A 6,881-nucleotide genomic window follows, 5' to 3' on the forward strand; every position below is an offset into this window, starting at 1 on the left:
TTACATGCTGAACCCCAGAAAATATGAACGTTGTCTTATCAAGATTGGGAATCTTTACACTTAAAAAAATTCTTATCCTTGATTTTTCAAGCTTGATTTGTCAATAACTTTCCCCTCCTCCCCAAAAAATTGCTCTACAAATATTCATCACAAGGAGTACTAAGTTTTGATTTTTCCAGCTGATGACGCAGGAGGGTCCAGGAGTGGGTTGTTCAATCCTTATTTGCCCAAGAGACTGAGTCAGAATTTAAGCCACACCTCTAGCTTCCCCTGCTGATATCCAATTCCAACTCAGTCTTGCCCGAAAAGAGATGTAAAAACTTTTGCTGTTAGTGATAATTGGTTTTCTTTCCTAGAATAGTTTAATTTTTTCTTCTTCATTTCTTTCAATTAATTTGATGTCACTATTGGATGGAAGGCGTTTGAACTTGGCTCACAGGTTCTTTCTTTCCACCTGCTTGTGTTAGCCTAGCAAATTGTATGGGCTAGTTGGAGGGGTGGCTTAAATTCTGACTCAGTTTCTTGGGCAAATAAGGATTGAACAACCCACTCCTGGACCGTGCCGCGCCACGCTGAGAAGAACATTCAGGTAGGACCAACGTTCCTTCTCTGGCGTGTTCTTGATCATCTGTTATGCCAGTTTAGTGTTTTATTGTGGTAAAAGCTGTTGTGGACAATTAAGTTGGTACTATATATAATTTGTGTTTTTCCATTGGATTCACCCACGAATATACCCTCTTACCTACAATCTCATAAGAATTCTCCCAAGGAAATTAAATTCTATAATAGGGGGAGAGAGAGAGAGACAAAATGAAGGCGAGTTAAGAAAGATACAAATCCTTTTACAGATCCTTAAGCCTTAGTTACAATTGGAGAGTGAGAAGATAAACCAAAGATTATATGGAAAAGAGGGAATGAAGGAAAGGCTGAGGTAGGCATACCACATGCATATTAAAGATTATAATTCAGCTGAAAGTTGTAGCGATATAAGAAGCAGTTAGTTAAGATCACATAAAACCTTCAAATGGCTACAACTATAAATATGAGATGGGACAGAGAAGAACCATGGACAAATTTCCCACGTGTAACAGTTAGCAATATTTAAAATTAATATATTTTCCTATCAGTTATTAGCTAAGAGGACTTTGGTGATAAAAGTTGTAGCCTGCCAATTTATTATGGCTTCACATTAATTAACTCCAGTGAACTTAAAAAAAAAATTTCATTGTAATAACCAGCCCTGTGACAACAGCCTGCAAAATACTTCATGGTATAAAGCAAAATGAAAATTGCAATATAAATGCATTACAAACAAAAGCACACATATAATTCTCTAGATGCCTAAAAAGAGAACACTTAGCATTTTGGTACTAGATACTTGTTTAGGCAGGGGGATTTTGTGGCACTTTGGAAAAGTCTGCAAAATTTGGCTGAACTGCTGCTGAAAACTCTTACAATGGTACTAACTAATCAAGCATTTAATAGGGTTGATATTTCCAAAAGAGATTTTAAACAAACAACTATTTTGACACTCACAGAAGTAAAGGATGTAAAATACATGGCCTGTAGACCTAGTGAAGTAGTCTTGATTATCTCGAAGCTTCTTTGTATGTACTTGACTGTTTGAGTAATCAAGTAGCACCTTTCATTGCAATGTATGACAAGATGAATGGATTCTTGTTCACCTGCTCGGTCCAGTTCACGTAAACTGAAATGTAATTCTTGCTTTTTTTCATTCACAGATTGCAGCAACCAGGCATTCCTCTTTATCAATGTGAACTTCCAACCCAACAGTTACCTTCCGCCGAATAGGGAAAGACGACTACTGTACCTGAAGCAGGATTCTTTTTGCCGCTTAGTGAATGGCAGAATGGTTCATGCTTAAGTGCCAGTTCTGTTCATTCTAGTCAATATTTATATTAAGCATTGCCTTTTGTCTTGCACATATATACATATACAGTATATATATGTGCTAATCAGCAAGAACTTTAAAAAAAATAAAATCCATGCATATAGTCGGCTAAGCAGCTGAATACAGTAAGACTTAACTAAATCATGTTTGAATCTGGAATATTTTTAAGGGGTAACCGTTCTTCACAGTATTATGTACTATCCATTTGTTGGTCTAACTATTTTTTTTGGGGGGGGGGGAACGCAGGCAACTTGTACCAACTGCTCGGGACTCTTCTGGGATGTACTTTACATTCATCTGATTATGCACATTAGAACATTTTTAATCATACAATTTGTAGCTCTATAAACATGTGTTGAAAAGCTTTTTATTGAGGGCTGAACCAGGTTGCCCCAGTACACTTTTTTTAAATTGTGGTTTAATTGTGTAAAATTAGCCTCTTCATCGATGTTGGCAATATAATGGCGTAAAGTATAATGGAGTTTTTTAAATCACTGCCATTTTGAAATACAGTAGGAGTTGATTTCATGAAGAAAGCATTAAGCTGCAGTTATCGTGCAGCTTCATACATTTGGTTTGATTCTTAGTTTAAGGGAATAAGAGAGATTGCTGCTGTCCTGCTGTCATTTTACATAATTGCAGGAAGCCAGAGAAGAAATACAAATAGAATCACAAGAGGAGAGTGTATCTGATTAGTTGTCAATTTGAGAAGGAGTTCTGTTCTTCAGCTCTTCCCACATTATTTTTGCAATTTTGCTTTGACAGAGAAACATGGGCTTTAGCCCCACCAGACTAGTAGCTGTTCAGGTTACAGATATTTGAAGGGTGAGGGTAGAAGTATGCAAATTAAAATCTCTTCTCATCAATTGAACTGCACATGGCTAATTCAGCTGGATGATTTGATTAGCATAAGCCCCCACAAGAAAGCTTTAAGCATGCAACTGTAATGCCAAAAAAATTAATATGTGGATTTGAACAAGGGAATGTTCTAAGTGCGTGACTGAAGGATGAATTTGGGTCCCATTTATTCGGGGGTGGGGGTATGGAACTATAAATTCATTCTTGCATTTATCATCTCATTAAGGTTTAGCATAAGGAAGTTGCTAACCTGATTCTGCCTTTTTCTTGTTAAGCGTATCTCTTGCCTCACTATTCCCCCATCTGCCTATGGTCATAATGTGCAATTGAAGACTAGGAATGTAAGTTCTCTATGCATTCCAGCCCGTCTTCTTTTGGCAAAGGGAAGATTCACAGTAGAGAAGATTTACTGCAACACTACCCAGTTGAAAGGATGGTGTGGTTTTTCAACATGGAATATCACTTTACATTGTTGTTAGGCTACGAGAAGACCTTCCCACGAGGGATTTCAGTAATAAGCCAGGCTTTTAAAAAGATGGTTCTGTTTTTCATGCCAACGAAGCCGAGTTTAGGTTAATCCTCATTAGGTGCTTTTTCTTTTCTTTCTTTTCTGATTGCAGAAACGTAAGCAATTTAGTTCTTACGATATTCATATACAACAATGATGTTTATCTTGAGTTAACATATATCTAGGCAGCAGGAACAAATGTACTTATGCCTTCCTTAAGGATCTCTGGGACTGAACACTCTGTTATATTCTCATACGGTTGTAATAAGCCTCATCTCTGTTTCCTGCCAGTCACTCTATATTTTTGGGAGTGGGAAAATGCACCTTTATTTCTTAATTTGAATTCTTGCACTCTTCCATTTTCATATAACGTTTAAGGGGAAATACATGTTTTCCCTCTGAGTTATGTATCAACTTGTATCCATTGTATGCATAAGGTTGGCGATTTATAGTCTTGATTGTTTAAGCATCATTTTTTAAAAATGCTAAGACTTGGAGAACAAATGCCCATTCCTGGTTTGAATGCAAACAAAATCCTTTTTTAAAAAAGAGTCCCTATGTATTTTTTCCTTGAATTCTTTGGTATTTGTTCTTCCTTCCAACTCCCTCCTTTGCATAATTTGTTTTCTGGTTTTTATTTTATTTTATTTGGATTTTTGAATAAAGGCTTCCAGTTTTTACATTAAAAAAAAATCTTTCTACACCTCTTTTGTAAACAAAATGATGAATTAGCTGAACACTTTCTCTTTTGGACTTTTTTTTTGGGGGGTAATTTCATATGTATAATTTTGCTTCAATTTGAAGCAGTTATATTGGAGCAATGCATTGGCAAAGAATAATTAACATTCTGTTTCATTTCAGGATTTCAAATTAAATTATGCATATACCCTAATTAGCAAAAGATGCAGGTATTTTATGAAAGACTACAGTCATTGCCTGTATGCAGAGAAAAATACATTATTTTGTGTTAAACCTTTAGATTTATATGTACAGCAGGAGAAAAGGGAGCAACACACACCACAACAGAAATGTGAACAGAGAAGAGGCAATTTTGTGTCTTCCTTTAGGCAATTATAAATGCAAATTTACATTCATATCAACTTTGCATTCCTGAAATTGAAATCACATTTTTTTTGTAAAATAGCTTTAGCTACTTTAAAAAAAAAGCCTATGAATTATGCAATACTGTAATATTGTTGGATTTCTGAATCCACAATCGGAATGAATTTATTTTAAGAGAAATATGCTCAATTTCACAGAAAGCAAAGCAAACTATTAAGAAAACAAACTAATAAGGCTAAAGCAATATGTTTTCTTTGCAAGAAACAACATATAATTTGTCACAAGAATGCATGATATATGTCAAATTTATAATGATTGGATATTATTTCTAGCCATTATGTCTCATGAATGTTAATAAAAGCCAATGGACTTGGTTTTAGGATATTTTAAGGATAGATTTTAACATGCTTATTTAAACTAAAATTTTACAAACTGGATTAAATTTAAAATGCATTTAATAGAATAGTGACAATACACAAATATATTTCTTTAGTTTTAATGACTTTCATCAATTTCTACAAGTGGATGGATCAAAATGCCTTTTAGATAAACCCGAGTTCTTCAAAGTCTGTATTGGAGATTGAAGCAGTACCCATTTTAAATAGCCCACTGGTTAAATTATTCTTTGCAAATTAAAATTGAGTTTCAGTTCAGTCTAGTTAAATGGAAAAACCAAATGGCTACCGTAGTTAACTTGCAAACAGCTGGGGAAGAAAGTTATCCATGTTGATATCAGACATTACAAACCTTTGAAGACTTCTGGCTATATGAAATTGTTCTGGCCATGATGCCAAAAGTTATGTTTTTACTTACAGATTACGCTGTTACAATAAACATTTAATTCTGTCTTCACCTTTGTATTGATCTTACTTAAATTGAGGATTGTGGACATGTAACTACATATAAGTTATAATTTCTAGATAGTTGTGCTTTTTTTTGAACAGTAGTTTTTGAAAACTTTAAAAAAAATAACAATCACAGTTTCCCAGAAATGACATGGAATTTTCAGTTTCTTGATTTTTGAAGTGCATGTTTTCCTCTCTTCAGGCTCCTTCATTTGTTTCGCTTTATTTTCCCTCTGGGTCTGGAGTATGCAGTGGCTGAAATGAAATGTGATAATTATTATTACTAAAGGAGAAAATTTAAAAGTGGCTTATAGAGCAGAATATTGATGGAATAAGTAGAATTAATGGCACATGACTATTTTCAGGTATAAAATGTATAGCTACAAAAGACACAAATCCTAATGTGCCATTGATGTCAGCTTTGTAATGGAAGTTTAGACTATAAGAATCTTGAAAAATAAGTGAAAATAAACAGCTAGGGAAAATCTGAAATGACTTTCAGTAGCCTCACACTAATTTATGTTCAGTGCTTAGGTCTATGTACGTATTTTGGCTTCAGAGACCAGCTTTTTTTCTGAGAAGTCTGGGTCTTTTTTTGATGACAACAGAAGTAAAACTGCAAAGAAGAGGAAACGAGTAGATTTTCCACTCCCAGTTTGTTGCTGTGAAGTGGAACAAGTTGTAATTTTAACCTTATCAGTGTGAACAGGTCTATATCATTTTTGTACATATTAGTGAGAATAACTGCAAACATGGTTCCATTTTCCATGTAAGAAGTAACATTGGTCCCTCTTTCTCTATATGGAGAGGATAAAGGGGGCAAATCTTGATTTTGTGTGTGTAAGCAATCGTATATTCTGTTGTTCCCCTTCTTCCTTGTTTCCCCACCAAGCAGCTCCTTCTTTGACCATTTGAGATTAGGTTAGTTGGACCTGTGAAAAATATTTTCCAGAACTTGGTTTTTATCATCTCCTTCATGTTAAATCTTCAAAGAAGACTAGTCAGAAAACAGATACTGCTTGGTCTACTGAAGATCAGTCACTGTAACAGCAATCTTGAAAGCTTCACTCTCTCTCCTTTTATACTAAAGAAAATCCGGGCAGCACAATCTTAACTTTCTTCCTCTAGCCAGCCTAAGATGACATTTGCTTCAAGCATCATTGAAATCCTTCAAAGGCTGCCTCCATGGTCCTCTACATTTCCTTACCACTGCTAAACTTTGGCTGTAAAATTTCAGTCCTTCAACCTAGATCAATTGGCAAAATGTAGGTTTGCAATAGGTTTGAAAATCATTTTATCTCCTGGCAGTGTCGATTCACAAGAACGGGCAAGCAAATCGCTTACAGAACAAAGAGGAAAATGTCACTTAGGTTCTTACACTGTTAACAGTAGCTTTACTGTGGTTTTCATAAATCACAATTGGTTCAATTCTAATCAAGCTGTACAAAGATAAGCCACAACCATAACTTAAAACCCACATAAGCAGGATAAGTCAAAAGCAATAAATCATATATCCTAATGAACTCTTCGTCCAATAAGATTATTGCTTCATTAATAACTGGACCGTTATTGGAATGGCTAAGTCCCTAGGAAAGTTACCTTGGAGACTTTCATACTTTGCCGCCTTCCGTCAGTCCAAAAGAATTCATTCATACTTCTTTGTAGAAGTGATAATGAGGATGATAAGAAAAAGGAT

General features: G+C 35.0%; 1 protein-coding gene across 2 annotated transcripts in view; it reads left to right on the top strand.

Moving 5' to 3' along the window:
- Positions 1-5,012, top strand: part of NDFIP2 (Nedd4 family interacting protein 2) — a 44,541-nt gene extending 39,529 nt beyond the window's left edge. For both annotated transcript variants that reach the window (XM_081947077.1, XM_081947078.1), the window contains one exon: positions 1,743-5,012. The gene's annotated coding sequence lies outside the window, so the exon portion shown is untranslated. The remainder of the gene's footprint in view (positions 1-1,742) is intronic.
- The last annotated feature ends 1,869 nt before the right edge of the window (positions 5,013-6,881 follow it).

This window comes from Natrix helvetica (assembly GCF_964273705.1).
Source record: "Natrix helvetica genome assembly, chromosome: 3".
In the NCBI taxonomy this organism is placed as follows: Eukaryota; Metazoa; Chordata; class Lepidosauria; order Squamata; family Natricidae; genus Natrix; species Natrix helvetica.